This window comes from Lepisosteus oculatus, chromosome 16 (assembly GCF_040954835.1).
Source record: "Lepisosteus oculatus isolate fLepOcu1 chromosome 16, fLepOcu1.hap2, whole genome shotgun sequence".
Classification (NCBI taxonomy): Eukaryota; Metazoa; Chordata; class Actinopteri; order Semionotiformes; family Lepisosteidae; genus Lepisosteus; species Lepisosteus oculatus.
This window is the reverse complement of record NC_090711.1, coordinates 20,792,399-20,809,949: the sequence shown is the minus strand read 5'-3', so window position 1 is coordinate 20,809,949 and position 17,551 is coordinate 20,792,399. Positions and strand designations below refer to the sequence as shown.

The 17,551-nt window shown below is 39.0% G+C and overlaps 1 non-coding gene and 1 pseudogene across 1 annotated transcript; both read right to left on the bottom strand.

Moving 5' to 3' along the window:
• Positions 1–290: 290 nt before the first annotated feature.
• On the bottom strand, positions 291–465 carry LOC138223530 (U2 spliceosomal RNA; annotated as a pseudogene).
• A 6,736-nt stretch (positions 466–7,201) lies between these two features.
• On the bottom strand, positions 7,202–7,383 carry LOC138223485 (U2 spliceosomal RNA). The gene has a single exon (XR_011181908.1). It is a non-coding gene; the product is annotated as a U2 spliceosomal RNA (small nuclear RNA).
• Between the last annotated feature and the right edge of the window lie 10,168 nt (positions 7,384–17,551).

Sequence of the window (17,551 nt, the reverse complement as noted above, 5' to 3'; positions counted from 1 at the left end):
CCGTCGGCACCTGTGGGCAAAGGGAAGAGGCAGCTCTATCTTGGGAGGGACACAAACACCACACCTGCCTCTCTAAACAAATTATTAGACATCTAAGTTTTATGGAGGGAAAACGCACAGGAGCTCAAAGGGGTGTGGGGGGCCTGCCTGCTTGCCAAGGAAGTCGAGACGCGAAAAAGTGCACAGAGGGAGGACAGGAATGGAGACAGAGAAACATAGACAGATGAGACTCGAGTAGAAGGACCTCCAGTCCACTTCACTTGCTTGCTGACTGTCTTTTCACCGCTGAGAGAAGGTTCCCAGAGACGCTGCAATACCAGCCTGATGCGTGGAGAGGATGGAGCAAGCTCCTGATCCAGCACCCTGTTCCAAAAATTCATTTAATATGTGGTCCTGTGACAGGGTACATATCAGATAATAAACTGATAAGAATAGATTTTTTTTTATTAAACAAACAAAAAACATGAAGTACATATCACTGCACCATTAACGAAATCCAAACCAAACCATATCAGACACCGTCACAAACCTTCAATAAACAAATCACAATCCATTCCTTATTAACCCAAGTCAAATTCCCCATCCCTATTAACATATAATTTGCATACATTCCAATTGGATGCAAAATACCACACAAACATTTCCATTCCCAACCCAAATAAAACATCGAGTTACACATTGCAAACAGAAACCCTCCAACATTACTTTAGACAATTCAGAGACTATTCCTTAATCTTCTGTCACTTCCGTCCTTCTTTAAAGTTCTTGAACTCAACCTCAGCCACACTATCAAAATCAACATAATTTATTAACTCCTGTTCCCTTACAACACGAAAAACAAAACCTCAAATTGGAGGGGCTGGGATTTGAGTTATTTTCACCCCTCATTCAGCAATCCCTTCCATAAATGTCGTCATCCCATCAGGTAACTCAATCATTTCTCTATGTTGATCTATCACAACGAGATCATTAAACTGATCAGCATATGTACTATAGAAACAAAATCAGCTTCGTTCTGCACATCCAAATTCAAAACCTCCTCCCTCCCCTTAATATTACAATCTGTCAACCATTCCCTCAAAATTGTATCACTATCTACATCTGTCTCGTCCTTGGTCCTCCAACTCGACTTAACCTTCCCCTTTTTCCGCTTCCTCTTTTTCCTCCTCACAGGTCGAAATGATAACGAAGACTAGGTCTGTCCGTCACTCGCCCATGGATCTCCCCAGTCTGTGAATTCCACAGTGGACTCCATCATGTCTTCTTCAGAGGTAAAAAACCGTACCGTCGATGTCAACTGATGAGAGCGCATTGACCACATTCAAAGTAACTTCTTCTCTAAATCAGACAGTAGGCTTACACCCCTCAGTCTTCTTCTTACTCTCAACAACACCATGTGTAAACCACTGTGGACAATTCCTGTAAACATGTCCCCCCACCCCACACAAGTTACAAGTCAAGGTAGCCCCACAGTTCTCGATCGCATGACCCACTTGCTTACATCTATTACAAAAAGTCACTAATCATTCCGCTGCACTGTGACCCTTCAACCCACATCTCCAACACTCGTCAGGCTGTCCAGGATGAAACAGATAACCTTTGTTGACTCTCAGCGAAAAAGAAGCTGGAGGATACAGCACTTCTCCATTCTCCTAAGGAGAACCCAATACTGCCTCTTCCCCATCCATATACCCTTCAAATCCAGCAGTTTTCGTCCCGAACTTTGTAAATCCACAAACCATCCCAAAAACGTGGCAATGTCCTCCTCTGGCACCAACGGGTTAGGGTTCCTGTTCATGTATAAACAAAGGGCGTATGGAAAATTTGCACAAAGGATCCTTGTCTTTAAAACACTCGATCTTCTCCCAGACACAAGTCCACACAAACTCATTAGACAAGGTTAAATAATAACAACCCTTATGAGGAAAATCCTGCAAGCAAAAAATAACATCCTTAGAGAGGCCAAAAAGATTAAACAAGACCTCCTTTACAAACACATCTCGATCCAGAAAAACCTTGTCCTTCTCCTTATTCCTCAAATCAAAACGAATCGAATTCTTCACTTGTCTTTCCCTGGTCAAAACAGCTCTAGTGATCATCGGAAGATCCTCTTCTCCATCTTGTCCTCCAGATGCCTGGTTTAGTCCCAACTCCATCCTCAGAATCCTGTCACCTTCTCTTCTCTCGCATGTAAGCAAAAAGGCTGAGAAACAATGCCCCTGTAGCCGCGGACAGACATCCTGACGTTCCGCTGGAGCACAGCGGCACAGGCCGACACCTCTGGAGCCCAGAATTCACGCAACTGCTGGCTTTCCTGCAGCCAGAGGCCTGACGCCCAGACTCCACTCCCCCTCTCTCCTGCCTGCCTGCCTGCCAGTCACGGGCAGGGGCCATGCTCTTTGATCTTCTATCAAAGGCCCGTCAACGACCGCAGCCGGAGGGGGCACCAGCCTCTTTAGCTTAGGCCCCTCCCACCAGCAGCAGCTGTGCCGAGCGAGCTGCAAGTGAAAGTGGACCGTCAGCACCTGGAGGCAAAGGCAAGGGGCAGCTCTCTCTCAGGAGAGACATACACACCACAGCACACCTGCCTCCCTAAAAAAATAATATATACAGATGCAGCCATTCAAAATGGGTGGGGTATTTCGCGGTATCCCCCGGTGGGCGTGTCGCAGTATCACGCAGTATCACGGGGTAAATTGCGTCATTTGACGTCATGCCAGAAAGTATCCGGCATCACCTTGTAAAACAGGAGGAGCCAATAAAGCTTAACCTCTCATGTACAGCATTTGAGTTTTTAAATATAAACTGTGTATTACAGGATGCTAATCATCAGTCATTAAAAAGTTGGTATATTTTATGAAAGCAAGATTGCTCATTTGGACAAAAGTACACAACCTACCTTTATCAGAAATATTTATGCATCAAAGCCTTTACCGAAGATATTACTAATAGTATTAATAATGAATGACTTTGGACAAGCTGTAAACTCAAAGTATAATTTCTTTAGCACATTTGTACAAGCACTTGGAATCTGTCCAAGCCCTACTTTGTCAGGCATTTTCTTTTACTGTAACGGACATAAAAACTCCCTTGCTTTTAACAGAGCGTTTCATAATTTCTAACTACGAAAATTATTTAAACTGCGACACTTATCATTCAACCAGAGCTCAAAATATCACAAGGATCCTCAAGAACACAGCAAAGACTGTATTAAAAGATACTTGTATCAGATACATGAGAATCCAGGCTTTTTTATCAAAGCTTTCTTTTCTGTATACCAGATATTATGGAACCACTTCAGAAGGGTGTCAGCCAGTCAGATTCCAGGAATCGGTACTTTAAAGAAAAAATACACACCGGTATTCCATTTCTCCCTAAACATTTTAAGCATCGAAGTCTTTAACTAACGTGAAATAGCGTGTAACAAAAGTGGTAGTTTTAAGCTTTTCTGCTAATATAATATGGAATCGCTTATCTAAAGAAATTAATAACGATATGATTATATTCGTGTACTGGGACATTTCTTTGAAAAAATAGAATAGCAATATTATGGACAATTAATTGACTTTTATATTTCTAAATATCACAACATGATCGAATTTAAGTCATTTTAATAACAATGAATAGTCACCTATGCGTTACAATATAAACATTTATATTGATTTAAATCGCATTTTGATTTAAATCGCAAACGTGGGTTTAAATATATAAGTTTTTTGATTCACAATCAGACAAATGCAACATAAATTGATATCTTTGTCTTCTAAGTATCTTAATAAACTTTCAGTATAGCTTTCTCCCCATTTGGATTTATTTTTCTTGGGATCATGGGATTAAACGTGGAAAGATTAGATTGTAATCGTTTTTATTTTTTAAATACATTTTAGAAAAGTGTAATCTTTATTAAAAAGCTGAGCACCACCTGCTATAAAGATACATATTGTAATACTTTCGGGCTCGGATAGGAGGGACACAAGAACTCAGACTTGCGGAGTTAAATCTCAACAAAACAACAACAAATCTCAATATCCTGTAGGAATTATTCATAATACAAACCAAAAATAGCCCGCAAACTCTCTCAAATTCCTTCAATTATCATAACCCCACCCCTTATGCAAAACCCAACCCTCCTCCCATCCCAGTTTATCCTCTTTATCATAAACAAAATCCAGCTCAATTTTCAACATAAAGCATTACACAACATCAATACCTCAACACTCTATACTCAACAACGATAATTCACAAACAGCCAGAACATGTAACTCAACAATCCCAAATAGACCTCATTTCCATAGCCCCGCCCCTTATGCAAAACCAACATCCCTCCCCTGTTCTCTCTCTCCGCTGGCGTTTGTAATCGTTTTTATTTTTAAATAAATTTTAGCTAAGTCATGTATTTTAAAAATCTTAAGATTTCTATATTTATGTCTTTATTTAGTGGTTTGATTAGTGACAAAGGCTAAACTTTCTTGGAAAAATGTATTTTATGTAAACCATGTTTGCCATTAATTCATTTAAGGCTAGAATATGTTCATTGTCTTCCAATAAAAGAAGGGTTCCTTTCGCCGTAGTCGGGTTGACATTAGAAGCTTGCCACGCCCGGACTGTTACACCAACGCATACACATAAGCATGTTAAAGCGATTTCATTGAGGAGCCTAGCTTTCATAACTAGCAAGTACTGTACTTTTGGAGGGGGGGAGGTGTTTTTTGCTGGAAATCTTGCCCCCTTCTACTTTGAAAATACCTGTGAAACCGGTTTAATTCGTCACAGTCAGCACTCCCGCAGAGAGGGGGGTTGTACTCGTTAATGTCTAAGCCGGAACACACCATTATATCTCATTTTGTATTTCTATAAAAAAATCGTTTGCCTAGCCTATCACTATTGTTGTTATTGTTTTTATCCTGTAAAGCGCTTTGAGGAGCCACCTTTAAAGGCACCATATACAATACATTTCATTATTATTATTGTTAATTTGCTGGACAGAGAGGTGAACATTATTACACAGAAGACAAAGATAGCGATTTACATTGCATTGTGCATTGTGCTGCTGTAATACAGTTTAAAATAATTAAAAGTCTAAACAGTATCAGCTTTATTTATGAGTTGCAATTTAAAAAAAGTCAAAAACTGCACTCAAAATGCAATTTAGAGCTTTCTGGCAAGAGGAGGCACCCACATTAATAATGTAACATGCCACTGTTTGTGCATGAACAAGGTTATACTGCTATTTCCTTAGATACACGATTAAAAAAATAATTTTTATTAAGTTTTTAATAAAATGCTTTTATTCACTCATAATCTGACAATTTCAGGAAGACTAAGGAAGGACTAAGGGAATTGTCATCTGTGTTGAAGCTCTGTGAGCTCGGTGACTTTGAGATCACTTTTTATCCCAGGTTGTTTGAGTCGCCACAATTCAAATAGAGAAAAAAGAACTGACTGACAAGATTTAAGATGTGGCTGTCAATGTTGGATTAAAAAAAACACGTTGCCCGACGTTAGTTGCATTGCTTGAAAAATTATTTTATTTCAAGAGACTGGATAAGTAATTCAAGTGTTTTTTTAACTTCCTGAAAAACAAATAATAATTTAACTATATGTGCAAATGTTTTATGATATGTCGCTGTTGTGAATGTCTGTGGAGTGTATCTTATTTGCTTGTTTGTCCTGGCTGTGCTCTCTCGCTCGCTTGCTCGCCCTCCTCCCTCTCTCTCTCTCTCAATTCAATTCAAGGTGCTTTATTAGCATGACAGATGGGTACAATCAGTGTTGGGTATTTACTTTGCTTTGAGATGCCACTTTTAAAGGTGATATATAAAATCAAGGCTTTAACTTGCTTTAACGCCGCAAGTCTGAGTTCTTGTGTCTGTCCTATCCGAACATGAAAGTATTACAATATGTATCTTTATAGCAGGTGGTGTACAGCTTTTTAGTATAGATTACACTTTTCTAAAATGTATTTAAAAAATAAAAACGATTATAATCTAATCTTTCTCGTTTAATCCCATGTTCCCAAGAAAAATAAATCTAAACGGGGAGAAAGCTATACTGAAAGTTTATTAAGATACTTAGAAGACAAAGATATCAATTTATGTTGCATTTGTCTGATTGTGAATCAAAAAACACATATATTTAAACCCAGGTTTGCAATTTAAATCAAAATGCGATTTAAATCAATATAAATGTTTATATTGTAACGCATAGGTGACTATTCATTGTTATTAAAATGACTTAAATTCGATCATGTTGTGATATTTAGAAATATACATTTGTTTGGTGCGAGTGAGGTTTTATTTAATCTCTGACCCAGGGAAACTTTTTATTTTTTCAAAGAAATGTTTGTTAAAAAAAAACATGATTCCAGGGGGATTCAGGAACCTAACCCACAGCGCCACTGGCAAGGTCACATGCAGAGTGCTGAAAAAGCACTACAGAAACATTATCAACAGAATGTACAGCGTGTACTATTCTTGTGTTGCGGTACATGAATATAATTATATCGTTATTAATTTCTTTAGATACGCAATTCCATATTATATTCCCTTTTAATCAAATTCTAAAAGTATGCTTGTTGACTCCGGTATCACGTTAGTTAAAGACTTCGAAGCTTAAAATGTTAAGGGAGAAATGGAATACTGGTGTGTATTTTTTATTTAAAGTACCGAGACCAGCGAATTAATGTATGTTTATGTTCCAAAATTAATATAGTTTATGGCCTTCACACGTGTTACAGTATGCTCTTTTTATGCTCAGGTACTAAGATTTCCCTTCAGTGGTAAAATTCCATATCAATATTCAATGCTAAAATGGGCACAGTAAAGACATTTACTGTAAATCTTTCTATGACCGACCAACGGACCACGAGTGCCCCTGTCGATCAACCAATCACGTACCGCGGTATTTTGCGTCATAGCCGTACCTCTGGTACATACCTCTGGTACGTGTCTGTACCTCGCACTTTGAATGGCTGCATCTGTATACCTTAAGAATAATTTTTTGCAAAGGAAAATGCACGGGCGCTCAAAAGGGGCCTGCCTGACTGCTGAGAAAGTCGAGATGCAAGAAAGTGCACAGAGGGAGGACGGGAATGGAGACAGAGAGAGAGACACAGACGGATGAGAGGCAGGACTCGAGAAGAAGGAGCTCTAGTACCTCTCTCTTGCTGGCTGGCTGCGTCTGTCTTTTCACCGCTGAGAGAAGGTGGTGCACCGTTCCCGGAGGCGCTGCAATACTGGGCCGATGCGTGGAGAGGACAGAGCAAGCTCCTGATCCAGCTCCCTGTTCCAAAAATCCGTTTAATATATGGTCCCCGGATGGGGGACGTATCAGATATTAAACTGATAAGAACAGATTTTTTTTAATGAATACAAGACAAAAAATAAAACCATGTAACTACACCGTTATCAAAAAAGACAAACCACTAGCCAGCAGCCATATTACTCTGCAACTCACAACTGGCAACCCACTTAAGGTTGCTGCTGGAAGAGATGTTAGTGGTACCAGCAGGGGGGGGTTACCCTGTGGTCCATGTGGTATAGTGACGGGGACACTATACTGTAAACAGGCACCATCCTTTGGATGAGATATAAAACTGATGTCTTTAATGACTATGGTCATTAAAAACCCTGGGGTGTTTCTCAAAAAGAGTAGGGGTGTAACCCCGGCATCCTGGCTAAATTTCCCATTGACCCTTCTCAACCATAGTCTCCTAATAATCCTCATCCATGAATTAGGTGGATGCTGTATAGTGGTGGTGGAGGGCAGTCCTTATTACCTGTAACAGTGCTTTGAATGAAGTGTCCCGAAAAGCACTATGTAAGTGTAAGCAATTAATTATTATTATTATTATTATTATTATTAATTAGCTTCATTACTCTGTTCTCCTTCCCACTGATAGCTCATGTGTGGATTAGCATTCTGGTGCACTATGGCTGCGTCGCATCATCCATGTCGGGCTGCACACTGGTGTTGGTGGAGGGGAGTCCCCATTACCTGTGAAGTGCTTTGAGTGAAGTGTCCAGAAAAGCGCTATGTAAGTCTAAGCAATTATTATTATCACCATAGGCAAATATCAAACCCAAAACATATCAATACAATTCAGAAACAAACCATTCTATTACCATAACTCCGCCCATTATACAAATCAGCACATGCCCCAATCCGATACAAAGTAACAATAGTAAACTATTCCCGTCTCCAAACAAAAAAAAACATGTATTTACAGTTTACAAACAAAACCAGTCCATATAACTTTAAACAATTCTACTATTACTAACCCTCAAACACAAATATTAAGAAACCCCCAGTCCCCAGTCATTCTCTTCCCCAAAAACAAAAACACATGGCTTCTTAATCCACTTTAAACCAAAATCATGGCCATCCACGACTTTCCTACCTATGCAGCCATTCAAAACAAGCAGGCCATAGCGCATTATTTTGTGGTGCGCTTCTCGCGGTTTTACGCAAGTTACCTTATATTCTCCCATAATACCACATGATACCGCATGTTACCGCAAGTAAAATAATAGTATCCGCAATTTCCGCAAGGTGGAGCTAATAAAGCTCAACCTCTCACGTTTGAGCTGTCGCCATCAAAGTCTTTAACGAAGATATTACTAATAGTATTAATAATGAATGACCTTGGACAAGCTGTAAACTCAAAGTATTGCCCTGGTCCACATTCTTTTTTTCATTGACTGTCTTTGTAAAAGTAACACCACAGCATTTCACAATCGGGCATTTGTTTCCAATCAAGCAAAGTAGAGTAATTTTTGAGAATCTCCAATTCACCATGCCTTTCACATGCTCATAAAAGATATTAATTTTGGAACATAAACATACAGTATTACAGTATGTAAACTGTATATGGCTGGTCTCGGTACTTTAAAGAAAAAATACACACCAGTATTCCATTTCTCCCTAAACATTTTAAGCATCGAAGTCTTTAACTAACATGTGAAATAACATGTATAAAAAGTGGTAGTTTTAAGCTTTTCTGCGAATACGCTCAATACCGGAGCAAACAAGCATACTTTTAGAATTTGATTAATAGGGAATATAATATGGAATCGCATATCTAAAGAAATTAATAACGGTATAATTATATTCATGTACTACAACACAATACTACACATTGTATAATGTCTGTTGATACTGTATGTGTAGGGCTGTTTCACCCCTCCTCATGTGAGCTTGTGAATAGTGCTATGGTCTAAATGCTAGGGTTTTTAAGTAAGAGGTTGGCTGTTCAAATCCAGCCACTACCATAACTTTACTTTTAAAAAACATTTCTTTGAAAAAATAAAATAGCACTTTTATGGACAATTAATTGACTTTTCATATTTCTAAATATCACAAAATGTTAGAATCTAAGTCATTTTTTAATAACAATGAATAGTCACCACACATGCTTACACAGCTCACTGGGTAAACTATCACAAAGCTTTAGAGAACTTAACATTTTTATCAACAAATTGTAAAGACGACGTTTACATTGGCGTTGTTAATTTTTCACTTGAGTGTATGGAGGATTGTCAGCTGTCACTGAGAGCAGACCCCCCCTTTTAGGCTGCGCAAACGATTTTTAAATTTTTTATAAAGAAATGACGGCTGTATGCGTTACAAAATAAATTTACTGTCAAACCTTAAATCAACAATTGATTTAAAGATGATCTGTCAAAGTGCAATGGAATACATTATTGATGTTGCTGTTATTGTTGTTTTTATCCTGTAAAGCGCTTTGAGAAGCCACCTTTAAAGGCGCTATATAAAGGCGCTGATTCCTATGGAATGTGTTTTCTTTCTTCTTTTTTTCAGCATGGAATAAACCTATTACTTGATTCTTATGGTTTGTGTGAGAAGCCAGGGTATCAGCTTGTTCCCCCTCCCTCCCCTCTCTGTGTACAGTAGAGCCTCCTGTCCTGACTGGAGGAGCTCATTCAGCTGTGTCTGGAGAGAATCCAGGGTATCAGCTTCAACCACACGGCTGGGCAGCTTGTTACCCCCTCCCGCCCCTCTCTGTGTACAGTAGAGCCTCCTGTCCTGACTGGTAGAGCTCATACAGCTGTGTCTGGAGAGAGAGGGAGAGGGGTGTGGAACCAGGGAACTATTTACATGGAAAACGGGTGATCTCCCCAGCCTGTACGCCCCTTTCACTGTGTGACAGCTGCAATAGTCAGCGGCCTTCCTAAACCCCGCCCTGACCACTCCTGTCCTGCCCCTCACCACGCACCCCAGCCAGGCGCTCTTCAGGCGCCCCCGGGGGCGAATGCTCTACAATACTAAAAATAAGATGCACTCTGCAGACATTCACAATAGCAACTGTCAGAAGATAGGACACAGCGATTCAGACACACATTGAATGAAAGGGACACTTTAATTTTCTGTATGGCTGGTCCAGCACCCCACGGTGCCCGCGCGCCAGCAGAGAGAGAGAGAGACACACACACCAGTTTTCATTGTCAAAAAGTAATTGTTTGTTTTTTACATTCCTCTTGTTTAACAGGAATGTTTTGTTCCTGGACAGACTCTTAAACTAGGGGAAAAGAGCACCACCTTCTTCAAAGCATTTCATTGATCCGATCCGGCCATTTGGCTGCAGCGAATGTGAATTCTGTCTGGCATTGCCAGATTGCGAAAAAATAAAAATATTTAAATCAAGATGGGGGGTAAGGGAGTCGTCTCTATGACACTCTCCTTTATAAATTTAACAAAACAAAAACTTAAAATAAGATACAATCTACAGACATTCACAACATAGACATATCTTAAAACATTTACATATATTGTTAAATTATTATTTTAAATATATACTTTAACTTACTGAAACAGCCAGTTAATAAAACCGTTGCAATTTTGTTCTTCTTTGGAGGTGGGGATATTCTGACATCAATCGATTTAAAGACAATCTGTCAAAGTGCAATGACAGATTCTAAAGAAATTAATAACGATATAATTATATTCATGTTCTGCAACACAAGAATAGTATACGCTGTACAATGTCTGTTGATACTGTATGTGTAGGGCTGCTTCACCACTTCTTATGTCACCTTGTGAGTGGTGCTGTGGTCTAAGTACTGGATTTATACATGACTTGTTGGGTGTTCAAATCCAGCCAGTGTAGTGACTTTTCTCTTAACAAACATTTCTTTGAAAAAATAAAATAGCAATATTATGGACAATTAATTGACTTTTTATATTTCAAATTGTCATTGTTATGGGTTGTTTTTTATATTACAACCCATAAATAAAGCTGATACTGTTTAGACTTTTAATTATTTTAAAATGTATTACAGCAGCACAATGTGCTTTTTCACTAAACCTCCTAGAGAAACGAAATGTCTTGCGTTGTACTGATTTTCAGCTAAATATATAAACGATGCCTATACTGTTTTCCTCTATAGTATGCTGATCTATAGTACTGCATTCACCCCGGGCAGCGGCTGAAAAGCGCCCAGCTGGGGTACTCGGTGAGGGGCAGGACAGGAGTGGAAGTGGTCAGGGCGGGCTTTAGGAAGGCCGCTGACCAGTGCAGCTGTCCCACAGTGAAACGGGTGTACAGTCTGGGGAGATCGCCCTTGGGTGTTTCTCTCTCTCTCTCTCCCTCTCTCTCTCTCAATTCAATTCAATTTTTCAATTCAAGGTGTTTTATTAGCATGACTGATGGGTACAATCAGTGTTGCCAGAGCAAATAATGAAATTCACATGAAACAAAAAATAAACGTAATATAAAATCTACAGGCATATTACAGACATTTACAACAAAGACATTATAAAATATTGACATATTCTGTAGGCGGCTGGAGCATTATTGGGAGACAGGCTCACTGTTCCTCAGGCTGTGAGAGGAGATCACATACTGGGCTGCCAGTCTCTCTCTCTCTCGGGCTCGCGGGCTGGTTGTGTGTCTCTCTCTGGTCGGGCCGCGGGAGAACTGGCTGGTAGGTGGTGACGGAGAAGAAAATAAAGGCAGTTTTTAACTCCACAAGTCTGAGTTTTTGTGTCCGTCCTATCCGAACCCGAAATCATTACACTATCATTCTGTCCACCAAAATCCTGTTTATATGTGACCTTTCAGAACACCTATCTGTTTTCTTCCTAGCACAATTTATGAGCACTCTGTGATTAAATTAATTCTCATTACATTAACATTCTCACTGTGCATAACAAGGAAGATGAATAAACATAAAGTTAATGACAATCTATTGTATATCTCATGGCTAAATAGTCAAGTCTCGCCAAAAGAGAAAACATTGACTTTATTTAAAATCCAGCAAAAGTATGAATGGTTTTTAATTACCATACTTTTATGGTACATGACTTTGCTTAAATGTATTTAAAAATAAAAACGATTACAAATGGCACGCCTGTAGCTTTTTCATGAAACCTCCTAGAGTAACAAAATTCTTGCGTTGTACAGCTTTTCAGCTAAAAAAGCTGCGCGGTGACGTCACCGCATTTCCCTCTGAATAGCGACTAATAAACAGTGAAAACATCTGTCTGCCTTTCTGTGGGGGGAAGGGAATCTGAACTGAGCTGCAAGGCCCTTTGGTTACAAAACTAAAAACAAGATACACTCTACAGAGATTCTCAACAGCGACATATCATAAAACTTTTACATATATTGTTAAATTATGACTTGTTTTTCAGGAAGTTAAAAAACACTTGAATTACTTATCCAGTCCCTCGAAATCAAATTATTTTTCAAGCAATGTAATGCAAGATGCTTTCTAACGTCGGGCAATGTGTTTTTTTTTAAAATCTAACATTGATAGATTAAAAAGTCATTCCTAATAGCAATTATTTACCTGCATAAACTTATAAAGGTTGTATTTTCACACAGTGAAGAGGTCTTTTTTTAGTTATACAGTAGTTGTGCAAGCTCTGGTGAGTGTGTCTTTTTTGATAAGTTTCAAAGGGAAATAGGTTTGTATTCATCTTCCCTGATGCAAAACAGGGTCAGGGGGCAGGGTGTGTGGGTAAACTTTCATATTTGACTGAGAAAGCTTTAGGGAACTTAACAGGTTTTAAGGCTTTCTGTGTTTCCCTTCCAAAGTTCAAAAAGGACATTGAATGTTTCCTGGATTTCACTGGTTATTAAAGATTTATTAATTACATCACCACCACTGGCCGTGGGGCCGTGGGGTGAGACAGGGCTGCAGCCTGAGCCCAACACAGTTTAATATCTACAGTATATCAACGAATTAGCAGGAATGTTGGAACAGTCTGCGGCTCCTGGTCTCACACTACACGACACAGAAATCAAGTTCCTGCTATATGCAGATGACCTGGTCCTGCTGTCGCCCACAGAACAGGGGCTGTGGCAGAACCTGGCACTGCTGGAGTAGCACTGTCAGACCTGGGCACTGACAGTCAATCTGGACAAGACCAGAGTTATGGTTTTCCAGAAAAAAAGCCAGACCTCAGGGAAACAGGTACAAATTCACACTTAAAAACAACACATTGGAGCACTCATCCAGCTACACATATCTCGGCATTACACATACTGTATCACATATACCATCAGCTCATCTGGAAGTTTTGACCTGGCAGTGAAGGTACTCAGGGCTTTCTACGCAATAAGAAGGAGGCTCTTCAACATCAATCCACCAACAACAATCTGGCTCCAAATATTTGAAAGTGTAATCCAACCCATTGTTCAATATGGCAGTGAAGTGTGGGGTCCCCTCACAGACCAGGAGTACACTCTGTAGAAACTCTAATCAATCTGTAGAAACATCCTCTGTGCGCAGAGAAAAACAGCTAACAGCGCGTGCAGGGCTGAATTAGGCCAGTATCCACTATTGATAAACATACAGAACAGAGTAATCAAACACTGGTAACACCTGAGAAACAGAGGCCACAATTCATACCACCACTAGGCCCTGATCCCAGAGTACAGCTGGTCTTGACACCAGCCAGTCTCAGGGCAGCACAGCTACAGCAACACCAATCACAATCAATCCAAATCACAACACTACCTTGCCCACTGGGATACACACACAAACATAACAACACTACTGACAGACTCAGTCACCACAGCCTGGCCAGAGAAACTGGACACAGGCAGACCTGACTGTCCAGAGAGGACAGGCTCAGTGACCCTCACAGATCAGGATTACACTCAATGGGACAAACACCCCACAGAAACCCACAGAAAAACACCTAACAATGGGTGCAGGGCCGAATTAGGCCAGTACCCACTATTGATAAACATACAGAAAAGAATATTAAAGTATTGGCTTAAGTATTAGCCGTGAATGTCTGTAGAGTGTATCTTATTTTTAGTACTATATTTTTAAATTATATTCCCTATTAATCAAACTAAAAAGAGTATGTATCGGCTTGTTCCCCCTCCCACCCCTCTCTGTGTACAGTAGAGCCTCCTGTCCTGACTGGTGGAGCTCATATATCTTATACTAAAAATAAGATACACTCTTATTTTAACAGCGACTGTCAGAAGATAGGACACAGTGACTTAGACACCCATTGAATGGAAAGGGGCACTTTAATTTTCTGTACGGCTGGTACAGCACCCCACCGCACCGGCGAACCAGCACAGAGAGAGAGACACACACACACAGTTTTTCAATGTCAAAAAGTAAATGTTTTTTTTACTTTATCAGCATCCAGACAAACGCAAACACAGTTAGAACACAGCCACATTTTAAATTTTGTCAGTCAGCTCTATTTTTTTTTTATTTGTGGCGATTTAAATAACTTGGGATAATAAGTGGTCTCAAAGTCACTGAGCTCATAGAGCTTCAACAACAGATGACAACTTCCTTAGTCTTCCTAAAATTGTTAAACGGGGTGGGGGGCATTCGGTAATGTGAGTTATGTGAGTTAGATTATGAATGAATAAAATTATTTTATTAAAAACATGTTTGCGTTTGTCTGGGTGCTATATTCTGTATGTTTTGTTTGGGTGCTATATTATGTATTTTTCATACATAAGATATAATGATGTGTTCCTGCTTAGACATTGCACGACTTTAAAAGCTATAAAAACAGGTTTCGATTCAGGCTTGATGAACTCAATTAATAACCCTAATTAATCAAATCCCAGATGTGAGTTCATAAAGCCTGAATTACGTACTATGCCTACGTCTGCGAAACACCTGATCATCTGCTCGAAAGATTTCAGTGCTTTGTGTACAGTATATTCTAGTCACAGTGGGGGCAAGACATTTGAGGTGCCCACCTACGCGGCTTGAGGTTTCGTGAAAAAGCTACAGGCATGCCATTTGTAATCATTTTTATTTTTAAATAGATTTTAGCAAAGTCATGTACCATAAAAGTATGGTAATTAAAAACCATTTATACTTTCGCTGGAGTTTAAATAAAGTCCATGTTTTCTCTTTTGGCTAGACTTGACTATTTAGCCATGAGATATACAATAGATTGTCATTAAACAACCTTATGTTTATTCATCTTCCTTGTTATGAACAGTGAGAATGATAATGTAATGAGAATTAATTTAATCACAGAGTGCTCATAAATTGTGCTAGGAAGAAAACAGATACAGATGCAGCCATTCAAAATGCGCGGGCGATACCACATTATTTTGCGGTGCGCTTTACGCAGTCTACCGCAAGTTACCGTAAATTCTCCTATAATACCGCAAGTAAAATAATAGTATCCAGAATTTCCGCAAGGTGGAGCTAATAAAGCTCAACCTCTCATGTTTGAGCTGTCGCCATCAAAGTCTTTAACGAAGATATTACTTATAGTATTAATAATTAATGACCTTGGACAAGCTGTAAACTCAAAGTATTGCCCTGGTCCACATTCTTTTTTTCATTGACCGTCTTTGTAAAAGTAACACCACAGCATTTCGCAATCACGCATTTGTTTCCAATCATGCAAAGTACAGTAATTTTTGAGAATTGATTCACCATGCCTTTCACATGCTCATAAAAGAGATTGATTTAGGAACATAAACATATTACCGTATGCAAACTGTACTGTATACAGTATGTATATGTATATTTAATGTCTTAACTGTGCCCATTTAAGTATTGAATATTCATATCTAATTTTACCACTGAAGGGAAATCTTAGTACCTGAGCATAAAAAGAATAGGAGCATACTGTAACGCGTGTGAAGGCCATAAACGATAATATTTTTGGAACTTAAACATACAGTATATGGCTGGTCTCGGTACTTTAAAGAAAACATACACACCAGTATTCTATTTCTCCCTAAATATTAAGCATCGAAGTCTTTAACTAATGTGATACCGGAGTCAACAAGCATACTTTTAGAATTTGATTAAAAGGGAATATAATATGGAATCACGTATCTAAAGAAATTAATAATGATATAATTATATTCATGTACCGCAACACAAGAATAGTACACGCAGTACATTGTCTGTTGATAATGTTTCTGTAGGGCTTTTTCAGCACTCTGCACGTGACCTTGCCGGTGGTGCTGTGGGTTAGGTTCCTGACTCCCATGATGCGTGGTCTGTGATCAAATCCCACTGTTTTTTTTTTACAAACATTTCTTTGAAAAAATGAAACGTTTCCTGAGTCAGAGATTAATTAAAACCTCGCTTGCACCAAACAAATTTATATTTCTAAATATCACAACATGATCGAATTTAAGTCATTTTAATAACAATGAATAGTCACCTAGGCATTACAATATAAACATTTTTATTGATTTAAATCGCGTTTAAATCGCCTTTATTTAAAACCCATAAATAAAGATACTGTTACACACTTTTAATTATTTAAAACTGTATTACAGCAGCACAATGCACAATGCAATGTAAATCGCTATCTTTGTCTTTTGCGTAATAATGTTCACCTCTCTGTCCAGCAAATTAACAATAGTAATAATAATGAACTTCATTGTATATGGCGCCTTTAAAGGTGGCTCCTCAAAGCGCTTTACAGGTTAAAAACAATAACAACAATACTGTTAGGCTGGGCAAACGATTTTTTTTAAGAAATACAAAATGAGATATAATGATGTGTTCCAGCTTAGACATTAACGAAGAGCATAACACGTGGGCGGAGTAGAGGTCGGCTCTAGTTTTCCCATCTACTGTATACACTGCAAGTACAACCACCCTCTCTGCAGGAGTGCTGGCTGTGACGAATTAAACCGGTTTCACAGGTATTTTCAAAGTAGAAGGAGGCGAGATTTCCAGCGAAAGACACCCCCCCCCCCCTCAAAAACCAAGTAAGTACAGTACTTACTAGTTAAGAAAGTTAGGCTCCTCAATGAAATCGCTTTAACATGCTAATGCGTTGGTGTAACAGTCTGGGCGTGGCAAGCTTCTAATGTCAACCCGACTACGGCGAAAGGAACCCTTCTTTCATTGGAAGACAATGAACATATTTTAGCCCTGAATGAATTAATAGCAAACATGGTTTACATAAAAGACATTTTTCCAAGAAAGTTTAGCCTTTGTCATTAATGAAACCACTATATAAAGACATAAATATAAAAATCTTAAGATTTTTAAAATACATGACTTTGCTAAAATTTATTTGAAAATAAAAACGATTACAAACGCCAGGGGAGAGAGAGAAC